Genomic DNA, 15,723 nt, shown 5'->3' on the forward strand with positions numbered 1-15,723 from the left:
TGGTAGAGATCATGATCAGGGCAAAAAACACATGATCATCTGAATAGATGCAGAAAAAGCATTTGATAAAATTCAACACCCATTTATGATTAAAAAAAAAAAGAAAAACCTTACCAAAGTGGGTGTAGAGGGAACATATCTCAGCATAATAAAAACTGTTTATAACAAACCTACAGCCAGCATAGTACTTAACAGTGAAAAACTGAAAACCTTCCCACTAAAATCTGGGAAAAGACAACATTGTCCACTCTCACCACTTCTATTCAACATAGTCTTGGAAGTCCTAGCCACAGCAATCAGGCAAGAAAAAGAAATAAAAAGGATCCAAATTGGAAAAGAAGAAGTAAAATTGTCATTATATGTGAATGACATACTATATATAGAAAACCTGAAAAGTACCATTAAAAAAAAAAAAACACCTCTAGAGCTAATAAAATAATTTGGCAAGGTAGCAGGACACAAGATTAACATACACAAATCAGTTGAATTTCTTTACACTAACAAGTGAATCAAGAGTAAAGGAAAGAAACAATCCCTTTTAAAATTACATCCAAAACAATAAAATACTTAGGAATAAATCTGACAAAGGAGATGAAAGACGTACAGGTGGAGAACAACAAAACTTTGATTAAGGAAATTAAAGAAGACTTAAAAAATGGAAAGATAACCCATGCTCCTGGGTTGGAAGAATCAATATCATTAAAATGGTCATTCTGCCCCAGGCAATCTACAGATTTAATGCAATCCCTATCAAATTACCCAGGACAGTTTTTACCAAACTGGAACAATAATCTTAAAATTTATATGGAATCAAACGGAATTTCAGGGCTGGGGAAGGTGGAAGAATTGGGGGGGGATCTTGATTCGGGTGGTAGCGGCTGAGGAACGCAGCAAGAGCTAAGGGTGTAGTTAGGGAACTGGAACCAGCTTAACTCCTTTCTGCCCATTTATCTTTGTATTAAGCCCCTTTGACACCTTCTTCTTAGTGCTCAAGTTCCAAGGATGGTTTAGGAGGGAAGAACCTGGCAGGATCCCTACTTTGCCCTCTTTCCCTTTTTTTTTTTTTTTTTTTTGACTTTCTATTTCTGCCTCCTTTGCATCTTCCTGTGTCTTCTCCATTCCATATAACTCTACTCACTGCCCCCCACAGCACCCCGTTCTTTTCCTCAGAATCTCCTCTCCCCTTCTCTAGCTCGATTTCTTCTGCCTCACAGCTGACCACCACCGGCCTGCTCTCCTGAGTGAAGTCATGAAGGTGGTGAACCTGAAGCAAGCCATTTTGCAAGCTTGGAAGGAGCGATGGAGTGACTACCAGTGGGCAATCAACATGAAGACATTTTTTCCCAAAGGAGCCACCTGGGACATTCTCAACCTGGCAGAAGCACTGCTGGAGCAGGCCATGATTGGACCTTCCCCCAAACCTCTCATCCTGTCCTACCTGAAGTATGCCATCAGTTCCCAGATGGTGTCCTGCTCCTCTGTCCTCACAGCTATCAGGAAGTTTGATGACTTTTCCCGGGACCTGTGTGTCCAGGCCTTGCTGGACATCATGGACATGTTTTGTGACCGACTGAGCTGTCACAACAAAGCAGAGGAGTGCACTTGGGCTGTGCCAGGCCCTTCTCAGCGCCCTCTACTGGCTGCTGCACCGCACCGCAGCCTCTGCTGAGCGGCTCCTGGGACGGGCTGGAGGCTGGCACTCCTGCTGCAGCTGCCAAGAAGCAGCTTGCCATGTGCCTTCAGCGCCTGGAGAAGACCGTCAGCAGCACCAAGAACCGGGCCCTGCTCTACATGGCCAAACTAGAGGAGGCTTCCTCCTGGACTGCCATTGAGCACTGCCTCTTGAAGCCTGGGGATATCCTGGCTGGTCTCAGCAGCCCCCAGCTCCAGAGCCAGGCCAAGCAGTGCAGCACGCTTATCAGGAGCATCCCCACCATGCTGTCCGTGCCCTCGGAGCAGCTGCACAAGACTGGCTTCCCCACCGTCCATGCTGTGGTCCTGCTCGAGGGCACCAAGAATCTGACAGGTGAGAGACAGCCAGCCTGCTGGTGAAGAGCAGCATATGCCCACCCCACCTTGTGCCCTGGAGCCCTGGAAAGCTCGCTTCGTGGGTATCATCGAGTCCCCTGAGGGTACTGGAGAGCTCAAGTGGACAGTTTTCCCCTTCCTTAAGCTTCCACAGGTTTTGGTGAAGTTGAAGAAATACTCTCATGGGGACAAGGACTTTACTGAGGATGTCAGTTCTGCTTTTGAGTTCCTGCTGAAGCTCACCCCCTTGCTGGACAAGGCTGACCAGCGCTGCCGCTGTGACTGTACAAGCTTCCTGCCCCAGGAATGCAGCAAGCAGGGGCTTCTGTCTGAAACTAGTATGAACATCATAATGGCCAAGCTCAAAGCAGACCGGGAGCATGCACCGTGGCTGAAATCAGATGAAAATGCCAACCTCCAGCCCAACCCTGGGCTGATCCTCTGTGCAGAGCCCACAGTCACCAACATCCTCAGAACAATGGACGCAGCCACTCTGAGACCCTGGAGGGGCTGCTGGGTGTCCTGGGCCACATGCTGTCAGCAAAGAGCCTGAACTTGTTGCTGGCTGCAGCCATCAGCCACAGGGAAGTTTAACTCCTTTGCCTGGAAATTCATCAATTTGAATGAATTCACTACACACAGCAGTGAAGAAAGCACCAAGGAGGCCTCGGTATGAGCCTTGCTCTTTGACATCTCCTTCCTCATGTGGTGCCATGTGGCCCAGACCTCTGGCTCAGAGGTCATCCTGTCCGAGTCAAGCACAGGAACAGAGGTGTTCTTTGAGACATGGTTGCAGGTGTGCATGCACGATGAGGGCAAAATCCTGAACCCTGACCACCCCTACCTCCAGCCAGACTCCACCAAAGTGGAGTCCCTTGTAGTTCTGCTCAGCAACTCCTCAGAGATGAAGCTGGTGCAGATGAAGTGGCACAAAGCCTGCCTCAGCATTTCAGTGGCCATCTTGGAAATCCTTAACACCTGAGAGAATGGGGTTCTGGCCTTCGAGTCCATCCAGAAAATCACCTATAATATCAAAGGGAAGGTTTGCAATGTGGCAGTGTGTGCCGTGGCTTGGCTGGTGACCTGTGTGTGGATGCTGGAGCTGGATGAGCGTGAGAAGTCACTGCAGATGATCCGCCTGCTGGCAGGGCTGCTGTACAGCAAGAACACACTGCAATTCTACAATGAGAGGGTGGTGATCATGAGCTCCATCCTGGAGCACATGTGTGCTGATGCACTGCAGCAGACAGCCACGCAGATCAAGTTCCCATCCACGGGCGGGGACACCATGCCCTACTGGAAACTGCTGCCCCAAAGTGACATCAAGAAGGTGCTGATGGACGTTATTTGCCAAGGTGCTGGAGAGCAGATGGGTGGACAGCCGCTCCAGCCACATCTTTGACGCCCTATTGCACATGGGAGGCATCTACTGGTTCTGCAACAACCTGATTAGGGAACTACTGAAGCAGATGCAGAAGGAGCACCTGCTGCGGGTGGTGGAGCTGCCCTACACCATCTTCTGTCTGGACATGTGGCAGGGGGACCCTGGTCCTGCTGGGCCACATCCTGCCCAGTCTGCTCACTGACTCCTCCAAGTGGCACAGCCTCATGGACCCCCTGGCACCACTCTGGCCAAGCTGGCCATCTGGTGTGCCCTGAGTTCCTACTCCTCCCACAAGGGGCAGGTGTCCTCCCGCTGAAAGAAGAGAAACTGTGAGGACATCGAAGATTACATCAGCCTCTTCCCACTGGACAACATGCAGCCCTCAAAGCTGATGTGACTGCTGAACTCCAATGAGGAAGATGCAAGTATCCTCTCGAGTCTCACCAACCGATCCATGAGCAGCTCCCTGTCAGCCTCCCAGCTCCACAAATTTAACATGAGACCCGCTGAACTGAGTGCTGGCCAACCTGTTCCTGCTTATCTCCTCCATCCTGGGGTTGCAGCCCACACATGCAATCTGTTCAGTGGTTCATGGAGCAGTGCATGGACTGCCTGGAGCAGGGCAGCCAGGGCACTATCCTGCAGTTCATGCCCTTCACCACTGTATCAGAACTAGTGAAGGTGTCAGCCATGTCCAGCCTCAATGTGGTTCTGGCCATCACAGACCTCAGACTGCCCCTGAGCTGCCAGGTTGCTGCCAAGGCCATTGCTGCCTTCTGAGGGGCTTGGATTGGCCACCAGGGCTGGCAGGAGAGGGTCCAAGCCCCAGGCACCTCAGAAGGGAACCGTGAGGAGAGCTGAGACATCATTGCTTATAGCCACATGACATAACAGCCCTCGGTCAGTCGGTTTCCAGATCTTTCCCCTGCTCTTGACCTCTAAGAAGGCTCCCAGTCTCTTGTAATTTCCTCTCTCCACTGCCAGCACCTGGCTCCTTAGCTCAGGGCAGCCTTCCTGTTTTGCACCCGTACCACCACTCCTCCCCTCCCACAGGTAGCTTTACCTCTGAGGGACTGCACAGGTGCAGGGTCTGTGTGTATACATGTATATGTGTATATGTGTATATTTATATGGAATCACAAAAGGCTCAGAATTGCCAAAGTAATATTGAAAAAGAATGAAGCTGGAGGAATAACCCTCCCAGATCAGACAATATTACAGAGCTACAGGCATCAAAATAGCATGATATTGACATAAAAACAGACATATAGATCAATGGAACAGAATAGACAGCCCAGAAGTTAATCCACAGACCTACGGTCAATTAATGTTTGACAAAGGAGACAAGAATATACAATGTAGAACACAGTCTCTTCAGCAAGTGATATTGAGTAAACTGGACAGCAGCATGTAAATCAATGAAGATAGAACACTCCCTTCACCCCACATACAAAAATAAACTCAAAATGGCTTAAAGACTTAAATATAAGACAAGACATGATAAATCTCCTAGAAGAAAATATAGGCAAAAGATCCTCTGACATAAATCTTAGCAACGTTCTCTTAGGGCAGTCTACCCAGGCAATGGAAATAAAAGCAAAAGTAAACAAATGGGATCTAATTAAACTCATAAGCATTTGCACAGCAAAGGAAATGATAAGCAAAATGTAACAACAACTTATGGAATGTGAGAAAATGTATGCAAATGATGTGACTGACAAAGGCTTAATTTCCAGAGTATATAAACAGCACATATAATTTAATAACAACAACAAAACAACCCTATCCAAAAATGGGCAGAGCACCTAAACAAGCAATTCTCCAATGAAGACATACAAATGGCCAGTAGGTATAAGAAAAAAATGCTAAATATCACTAATTTTAAGAGAAATGAAAATCAAAACTGCAGTGACATATCACCTCACACCAGTCAGAATGGCCACCATTCAAAAGTTCATGAATGATAAATCCTGGAGAGGGCGTGGAGAAAACAGAACCCTCCTACACTGCTGGTGGGAATGCAGTTTGGTGTAGCCATTATTGAAAACTGGAAATTCCTCAAAAAACTAAAAATAGACTTACCCTATGATCCAGCAATCCCACTTCTGGGTATATATCCGGAGGGAACTCTAATGTGGAAAGATACCTGCACCCCAATGTTTACAGCACCACTATATACAATAGCCAAGACCTGGGAGCAACATAAATGTAGAAACATTTGACTGGATAAACAAATTGTGGTATATTTACACAATGGAATACTGCTCTGCTGTGAAAAAGAATAAAATAATGTCATTTGCAGCAACATGGATGGACCTATAGATCATCATTTTAGGTGAAGTAAGCCAAGAAAAGAAAGAAAAATACCATATATTACACATATGTGGAATCTTAAAAAAAAGAAAGGACACTATGAACTCATCTACAAAACAGAAACAGACTCACAGACTTAGTAAACAATCTTAGGGTTACCAGGGAAAGGGGTGGGAGAGATAAATTTGGGAGTTTGAGATTTATGAATGTTAGTCACTATATATACAGACAGATTTTTTTAAAATGTTTCTTCTGTATAGCACAGAGACCTATGCTTAATATCTTGTAATAACATATTAATGGAAAATTTGCTACAGCTACCACCTGACATAGAAGAGGAGAGTTAGTTATCCTGGGCTAGAACCCATCCCTTCACAAGTCCTTGTCCACCACCCTGAGAGCACTGAGTCCTCCTCCCAGGAACAGGCTGACATGAAGACACATTTCCAGTGAACCTGGGTCAGCAGAGGCCGCCCCCAGGACAGGCCACAGGGGAGATGGGAGCAAGTCCACCTTCTCCCCCAGGGCAACCCCCCTCACCTGGCCACCACTGACCCCTGACAGCACCGTGCCCACCTCCCAGGAGCCAACTCACCTGGAAACAAGTGTCCCAGGAACGTGGAGCAGCAGTGGGGAGAGAGGAGCTGCCCCTGATAAACTGGTATATTTGTACCTATCTCCTCTGCAATATGGCTTGGGGGTGGTCTCTGCTGCCCCAGCTTTGCTGGAGGCACCTCCTCATGTCAGCCTGCTCCTGGAGGCAGGCGGGGTGTGGTCAGTGGGCAGTGGTGGTGGGTTAGGAGAGCTGCCCTGTGCGAACCTATGGATCTGCTTCAATCTTCCCCACGTCCGGTCTGGGGGCAGCCTCTGCTGCCCCAGCTTCCTGGGATGCCCGTCTCTTGATCTGCCTGCTCCTGGGAGGCAGGCGCGGTGCATTCTGGGGGTGGCAGCAGTGGTAAAGGGGGGAATGGGGCTGCCCTGTGCGAGTACGGGGATTCGTTCCCACTTCCCGCTGTCACTGCTGCTGCCTCCCCCACATCGATTGCACCATGCCTGCCTCCCAGCAGCAGACTGACCTGTAACCTGTATCCCGCCAACCTGGGGCAAGCTGTGGGGGAGATGGGAGCAAGATGACCAGAGCGGTACATCCGGGGCAGGCCCCCTACAACTGCCTCCATCGCCACCCCCCAAACCCGACCTCACTGCACAGGCCTCCTGGGAGCAAGCTAACCAGGAGACATGCATCCGGGGAACCTGGGGAAGCAGATGCTGCCTCCAAGCCAGGTCTCAGGGGAGATGGAAACAAATCCAGGGGCTCACACCAGGAAGCCCCCCTCCCAACGTGGCCGCCTTAGCCCCCTGACCTCACTGTGAGCAAGGCTTCCCAGGAGTTGGCCCACCTGGGGATGTGCCTCCAGTGAACCTGCACAGCAGAGGCTGCCCCCAGGCAAGGCCACGGGGAAGGTGGGAACAAATCCACTGGCTCTCACAGGGCAGCTCCCCTTATCCCACCTTCACGGCTGTCACACCTGCCATTGTCCCTGCTGCTCCCTGACTGGACCGCACAGGCCTCTAGGGTGCAGTCTAACCTAAAGACAAATGTGAGGCAGCACAGGCCACCCCCAGGCCAGGCAGTGGGGGAGATGGGAGAAAGTGACTGGCTCCCAAGGGGCAGCCCCCCTCCCCTCACCACTACCTCCAATGCTACTGCCTCTGCCATCTTCCCAGCCCCCTGGCCACGCTGCACCCATGGTCTTACTAAAGTGGGTATAGAGGGAACATGTCTCAACATAATAAAAGCTATGAAAAACCTACAGTCACCACAATACCATACCAAGAGAGCCGAAAGCCTTTCTGCTAAAATCTGGAACAAGACAAGGATACTCACTCATGTGTGTAATCTTACAAAAAAACAAACAAACAAAAAAAGACACTATGACCTCATCTACAAAACAGACTTACAGACTTAGTAAACAATCTTACGGTTACCAGGGAGAGGAGGTGGGAAAAGATAAATTTAGGAGTTTGAGATTTACAAATGTTAGTCACTGAATACAAAAATAGATTTTTTTTTAAAAAAAGTCTCTTCTGTATAGCACAGAGACCTATGCTTAGTATCTCGTAATAACCTATAATGGAAAAGCAGCTACAGCTGCTACAGCCACTACCAAAAGAAACAAGGATAGGAGAGTGAGTTACCCTGGGCTAGAGCTCAGCTCCTCCTAAAGTCCTTGCCTGCTGCTGATGCTGCCCCCTGACCACACTGCACCCTTCCTCCCAGGAGCAGGCTGACATGAAGACATGCGACCAGTGAACCTGGGGCAGCAGAGGCCACCCCCAGGACAAACCACAGGGGAGATGGAAGCAAGTCCACCTGCTCCCCAGGGGCAGCCATGCTCCCACCACCACCACAGCCACCTTCCCAGCTGCTGCTGCTGCTGCCACCCCCTAACAGTGCTGCACCCGCCTCCCAGGAGCCAACTCAACTGGAAGCAAGTGTCCCACGAACCTGGGGCAGCAGTGGGGAATTGGTCTATTTTCCCCCATCTCCCCTGCATCATGGCCTGGGGGCAACTCCTGCTGCTCCAGCTTTGATGGAGGAACCTCGCCAGGTCAGCCTGCTCCTGGGAGGTGGCCACAGTGTGGTCAGGGAAATGGCGGCAGTGGGTTAGGGGGGCTGCCATGCGAGCCTTTGGATTTGCTTCAATCTCCCCTAGCAGCCTATCTCGGGGGCAGCCTCTGCTGCCCCAGATTTGCGGGATGCACGTCTTGGGAACTGCCTGCTCCTGGGAGGCAGAAGCGGTGCAGTCAAGGTGCGGAGGCTGCAGAAGGGATGACGACGACAGCTGCAGGGGAGGGGGACATGATCCAGAGAACCAGTCGACTTGCTCCAATCTTCCCCACAGCCTGGCCTGGGGGTGGCCTCTTTTGCCTCAGCTTCCTTGAAGGCAGGTCTCCCTGTCAGCCTGCTACCCGGAACCAGGCGCGGTGCGGTCAGGGGGCAGCTGCAACGAGTGTAGGAGGGATGACTCTGCGACCCTGTCCATTTGCTCCCATCTCCCTGCGGCCTGGCCTGGGGGCGGCTTGTGCTGCCCCAGGTTCAGGGGAATCAGGCTACATGACAGTCGGCTCCTAGGAGGCCGGGCGGTGAGGTCAGGGGGCAGCAGTTTTTGTAGAGGCCGAGGGAGGGGGGGGCCCTGGGAGAGCCGGTCCACTTGCTCCCATCTCCCCCGCTGCCTGGCTTTGGGGCGGCCTCTGCTGCCCCAGCTTCACGGAATGCACTTCTCCCTGTCAGCCTGCTCTTGGGAGGCTGGTGCAGCGCGGTCAGGGGGTGGCAGCTGCGGTGTCATGACTGGGGCTGACCCCGTGCAAGCCTGGGGATCTGCTCCCATTTCCCGCTGCAGCCGCCCCCGCACACTGACTGCACCGCACCCGCCTCCCAGGAGCAGGATGACCTGTAACCTGCGTCCTGAGAACCTAGGACAGCAGAGGCTAGCACCAGGCCAGGCTGCAGGAGAGATGGGAGCAACGAGACTGGAGCATCTTGGGCAGGCCCCCTACCCCCGCCGTCAACGCCGCAGCCATCCCCAGACCCCTGACAGTACAGCACAGGCCTCCCGAGAGCAAGGTAACCCTAAGACGTGCATCAGGAGAACCTGGGTAAGCAAATGCCACCCCCAGGCCAGGCCTCGGGAGAGATGTGAGCACATCCAGGGGCTCACACCTGGCAGTCCCCCTCCCACTGCGGGCGCCTCTGCCCCCACCCCCTGACCACAGAGCGCAAGGCTCCTGGGAGCTGGCTGACCTGGGGCTGTGCCTCCAGCAAACCTGGGGCAACAGAGGCTGCCCCCAGGCCAGGGCACAGGGAATTGGGAGCAAATCTCCCAGCTTGCAAATGGCAGCACCCTGCTATTCCCGCCTTGAAAGCTGCCACAGATTTCATCATTCCCACTGCTCCCTGTCTGGACCACACAGGCCTCCAGGGAGCAGTCTGACCTAAAGAGGAACCCGGAGCAGCAGAGGCCGCCCCCAGGCCAGGCAACAGGGGACATGTGAGCAAGTAACTGGCTCCCAAGGGATAGCCCCTATCCCCTCGCTGCCACCACCAAGGCCACGGCCTCTGCCATCTTCCCAGCCCCCTCGCCCCACTGCGCCCATGGTCTTACTAAAGTGAGTATACAGGAAACATATCTCAACATTATGAAAGCTATTCATGACAAACCTACAGTCATCATAATACCCTACCAAGGGAGCTGAAAGCTTTTCTGCTAAAATCTGGAACCAGACAAGGGTGCCCACTCTCATCACTTCTACTCAATATAGTATTGGAAGTCCTAGCCATAGCAATTAGATAACAAAAAGAAATAAAAGGGATCCAAATTGGAAAAGAAGAGATAAAATATCATTATATGCGGATGACATGATGCTATACATAGAAAACCCTAAAAGCTCCACACAAAAACTACTAGAGCTAATAAAAGAAATCAGCAAGGTGGCAGGATACAACAGCAACATACAGAAATTAGTGGCATTTCTTTACACGAAAGTAATAATCCCTTTTAAAACTGCGAGCAAAAACTAAATCTGACCCAGGAAGTTAAAGTCTTACACGCGGAGACGTACAAAACACTGACTAAAGAAATTAAAGAGGACTTAAAGAAATGGAAAGATATCCCATGTTCTTGCATTGGAAGAGTTAATATTGTTAAAATTGCCATACTGCCCAAAACAATCTACAGATTTAATGTGAACCCTATCATATCACATTTTTACAAAACTACAACAAATCAACCTAAAATTTATATGGAATCACAAAAGACACATAATTACCAAAGCATTACTTTGGAAAGAGATTGAAATTGGAGGAATAACCCTCTCAGACTTCAGACAGTACTACAGAGCTACAGTCATCCATGGTATGGGTATAAAAACAGATGTATGGATCAATGGACCAGAAACAGAGCCCAGAAATAAACCTACACACTTTTGGTCAATTAATCTCTGCCAAAGGAGGCAAGAACATACAATGGAGTAAAGATACTCTCTTCAGCAAATTGTATAGGGAAAATTGGACAGCTGTATGTAAATCAATGAAGTTAGACTACTCCCTCACCCCATACACAAAAATAAATTCAAAATGGCTTAAAGACTTAAACATAAGACAAGACACTATTAACCTCTTAGAAGAAAACATAGGCAAAACATTATCTGACATACATCTCAGCACTGTTCTCCTAGGGCAGTCTACACAAGCAATAGAAATAAAAGCAAAAAACAAACAGATGGGGACCTAACTAAACTTACAAGCTTTTGCACAACAAAGGAAACCATAAGCAAAGGAAAAAACAACCTCTGAAAGTGGGAGAAAATATTTGTTATACAACAGAATAACCAAAAAAAAAAAAAAAAAAAAAGCAACCCAATCCAAAAATGGGCAGAAAATCTAAACAAGCATTTCTTCAATGAAGACATGCAAATGGCCAATAGGCACATTAAAAAATAATCAATATCACTAATTATCAGAGAAATGCAAATCAAAACTACAATGAGGTATCACCTCACACCAGTCAGAATCACCATCATTCAAATGTCCACAACGGAGAAATGCTGCAGATTGTGTGGAGAAAAGGAAACCCTCCTATACTGTTGGTGGGAATGTAGTTTGGTGAAGCCGTTGTGGAAATCAGTAGGGAGACTTCTCAAAAGACTAAAACTAGACTTGCCAAAAGCTTTTGATCTCGGGGCAGGCCGACCAAGCTCCCAAAGGCCCAGGTATCGCCCGTTACTCTGAACTGGAGGGTCCAGGGTGGCCTCCACTCGCCAGGCAGGTCCACTTACGCAGGATGGCCATGGTCTGAGGACCAGCCGGAGGTGCTCCGGGGTCTGTCCGGCGCCCTCTCACCTCCCATGGTTGCATCTGTTTTCCCAAATCCGTGTGTGAGTGGCAGTGAAGACACGGGGTTCAGGGACTACTAATGTGGGGGGAGGGAGCATCATGAACCAGGTCTGTGCGTCCTGCCCCGCCGCAGGGTACTAACTCGACGCCTTCTCCCGGGCCTCACCTACACTCCCCTACCTGTGCGCTTCCCCAACCTTGCAGCCCAGGCCTCACCTGCTGGGTCTCTGACCTGCACGCCCCCATCACCGCCCCCTTACCTGCCCAGCGGCCATAACAGAGGTGACGGCAAGCGACGGCCCAGACCCCAGGCAGTGCTCCTCCTCGAGGAGCTGGTCCAGGAATAGCCGGCTCCCGCCAGCGTCCACACGCCCTGGGCGAGTTCCAGCGTCCGCCCGTCTGTGCGTCCGCACGTGAGCGCCCCTCCCCTTCCCGCCCGCGGCGCGGACGCTCGGGCGGGCGATGGGGCAGCCCCACCTCGCCCACCCACTGCCGGCCTAGGCTGGCTGGATCCCCGTCCCCAAAACAGCCACACCCCGGCACCGTCCGGTCCCTGTGCTCAACTAGATCCACCAACAACCCCAAGTCAGGCCACACGCCTCAACCCCACTACCCCTGCTTGCCTCCCCCCCACCGTCACTGCCCCCTCAATGCTTAATTGTGTATTTTTATACTCATAAACTTCTTAGCCAGTGGCCTTCACATTGGAGCACATCTCGGGGTACACAGAGACTGCGCAGGGCACGTGGGTACAGGTAACATGGGAGACAGGATTTCCAGATCCCCATTTCCCACGTGTGTTCCTCCTCAAAGCAGACCCATGACGTGAGGCTGTCCTGTCTGCTAGCCTTTCATGGGAGCTTTTTTCACACTCGAATAAAAGCACCATCAAATCATCTTAATCATCTGCACAGCTCTGTCCCCACAATGTAAGGATAATGATCCAATTTGAAATATGGATGTTGATATGGTGTAGTTAGTAAGTCTGATGAGCAGTAAATACTTCTGCAGATTAGGTGATTTCCATTTTTGTGCTTTTAGCAAAACTGAAGGGGGACCTAATGACATAGTTATCTGAATTTATAATAAGAGTAGTAATGTATATTATCATTATATATTAATTATTTTTAAAATCACATAGATATCACCAAAATAAAAAGGTATAATAGTAATAGTTTATTACTTTATAAATAATACTTTATTATTGTTGTTTTTTTGATGATAGGTCACTATGTGATTTTTTTCATCTGTCTTGGATGGGATATAGAAGAATTCTGTTACATTGCTATAAAATATCTCATTCTTGCCCTCTCTAGTTTTTATAAAAATCAGCTTTCTTAGCACCTATGTCTTTAAAAAGGAACACTGAAATACAATTTGATGTTGAACTACATCATTCCAGAAAAGTGAAATAGTCATCCTGTGTGTGAACTAATTCTTAAAAAGTCTTGCCTATATATTCAGATGCATTTCAAATAAAATTTTACTTTCATGTTTAGTAAATTAACAAATTCATAATATATTTCATGTTTTGATCTATGAAATGAAACTCAATCTAAGAAATTAATTAATATAGGATTGTAGTACTTAAAATTTAAAAATAAATTTAAGCACAAATTTTTGTTGTAGAAACCTACATGAAGATATAATATTAATATATGAGTAAAGATATTTGGGACAAATGGAATGAATGTATGGTTTGAAGGTTAAAATGAACAGTATGTAATCTCTGACTATTAAAAACATGCTCACTGATTTTCTTTAATGAATGATGGTGAGTTCAAATCACTATCACCTAAGATCCTTTCAGTCAGAAAAGGAGAAATATGATTAAGTAATTGATAGTGAAATATGCTGAACATTATACCTTAAGCTTATATTCAACAATTTTAGGTATCAATTAAAAATATGCTAGTGAATATTGCTGTTTAAAAATTATCTTAGCTGTTAAGCAAGCAAGGATGTTTGAAAATCACTGGCTTGGGGACTGCAGGGTTTTTTATTTGGATGTTTTATAATCACTTCTGGAAAAAGATATGTAGATGTGCTTCTTGATGTGCAAATTTGAATTTCATCTCTGTTTTGAGAGAAGGGATCCAGTAAGTACAGCAGTGAGAACAGCCATAAAAGCCTGGGAAAATAAGTGCCGCTGCTGCAATGGCACGTGCGCCGGGGCTGGAGGCCTCAAAAGCAGTGACTGCAGAGCACGGTGTTTACATTAAGTCTTTAATGATACAGTCAGGGGCATAAGTATCCACTTGTATCAAATAACTATAATTTATGGAAACTATCATGACTATTTTATTAAACTGGGGAAAACTGAATATTATTTTATATATTATTCAGAATTTAAACAATAATAACCACAAATATTTGCTAAAGACATGTTTAAGTACATAATTATATGCAGTTTGACTTGCATGGATTTAGGGAATGTTATTACCAAATATTTGCTCTTCACAATGTGGTGAAATCACACAGCCCGCGTGCTTCCAAGGCGTCAGCATACCAAGCCCCAAGTTGTTAATTGATATCTTACTGGCACATACTTTCAGTTTTCTCATAGACATGTGAATAATTTAAATACTTCTTTCTTGTTTTAGGCAATTCAAACCAACCTACAGAGGTGACAGCACTGTATTTCTTTGAAGGACAACAACCGGGAGATGAATTTTCAAGCTGGAGACAGAATCACAGTTATATCATAAACAGACACATGTTTTGATTGGTGGGAAGGAAAGCTCTGAGGTCAAACCAGCATTTTTCCAGCCAACTCTGTTACCATGAATTAAAGTTCATATTATTTCCTTCTTTGAGAATTACAAGAAAACCATTTCTACACACACAGGACTTTCTATCCAGTTAAACAATGCTTAATACAAGTTCAACAGCTCTTCTGTTTATTCCATAAACTTTTATCCTCTATGTAAAAGATTTTGTTTTTCTATATGTAATTTGTTACCTTACGTATCTTTAAATACTTTCCACAAATTTTATTACATATACTATTTAATATTTAATGTCTTCTAATTTATATGGTCACATTTCTTTTGTGTTCATTTTCAAAATTCCATTAACATTTTATTTGGCTTTGTACATGATGACTTTAATTTGGGAAGCTTAAGAATGGGGCATGAATTCTAACTGGGTATTAAGTAATACTCAGAGTTGTAGGTACTAGCTAGAATATTAATTCTTAAAATTATTTCTATACCTTCAAAAATTGCATATATATGTTTCATGTACATATATGTAACATGCTATTACAAAGAAATTCAACCACAATTCATTAAAAAAAAGATGACATCTATTAACTTTTCCTCTTTGTGAGTTTATGTTCATTTGTAGCAGTAAACTTATGTTGACATGGTTCTCTTGTCCCTAAATAAACTGTTTTTAAATGCTAAGTTAATGTTTTGGTCTTGTTTTTCTTATTCACTTTTTGTAAAGTAACCAGAGGTCTGTGGTTGGTCTGCAATTCACCTCCATGATTATACTGCTAAATTCTTTTTTTCAGCTTTATAAACATAAAATTGACAAATAAAAGTAAAAAATTTAGAGGTTCTGTGATTTGAAATACACAGTCATTGTGAAAGGATTCCTACTGAGTTAATGAACACATTCAACATCTCACATTTTTTTTTTTATTTGGTGAGAACCCTTAAGTTCTCTTTTAGCAAATTTCAGTTATAGAATGCAACATTATAACTGTAGTCACCACACTGTACATTAGATCCCCAGAACATACTCCTCTTAGAAACTGGAAGTTTGTACCCTTTGATCAACATCTCTTAATTTTGCTGACCTCCCAACCCCTGGTCAACACCTATCTACTCTGTTTCTATTAGCTTGGCTTTTTTGAATACTATTTGATACTACACAGTATTTGTCTTTCTCTGATTTATTTCATTTAAAATAATCCCCTCAAGTTTCATCCATGTTGTTGTAAATTTCAGGATTTTCTTCCTTTGTTTATATATATATATATATCACATTTTCCTTATCCGTTCATCTGTTGATGGACATTTAGGGTTTTCTATATATAATAACATGGCATCTGTAAGCAGAGATAATCTCACTTCCTCCTTTCCAGTTTGAATGT

The 15,723-nt window shown here is 46.7% G+C and overlaps 1 pseudogene; it reads left to right on the forward strand.

Moving 5' to 3' along the window:
* Positions 1-1,219: 1,219 nt before the first annotated feature.
* On the forward strand, positions 1,220-4,192 carry LOC102505612 (annotated as a pseudogene).
* The last annotated feature ends 11,531 nt before the right edge of the window (positions 4,193-15,723 follow it).

Source organism: Camelus ferus, chromosome 19 (genome assembly GCF_009834535.1).
Source record: "Camelus ferus isolate YT-003-E chromosome 19, BCGSAC_Cfer_1.0, whole genome shotgun sequence".
Taxonomy (NCBI): Eukaryota; Metazoa; Chordata; class Mammalia; order Artiodactyla; family Camelidae; genus Camelus; species Camelus ferus.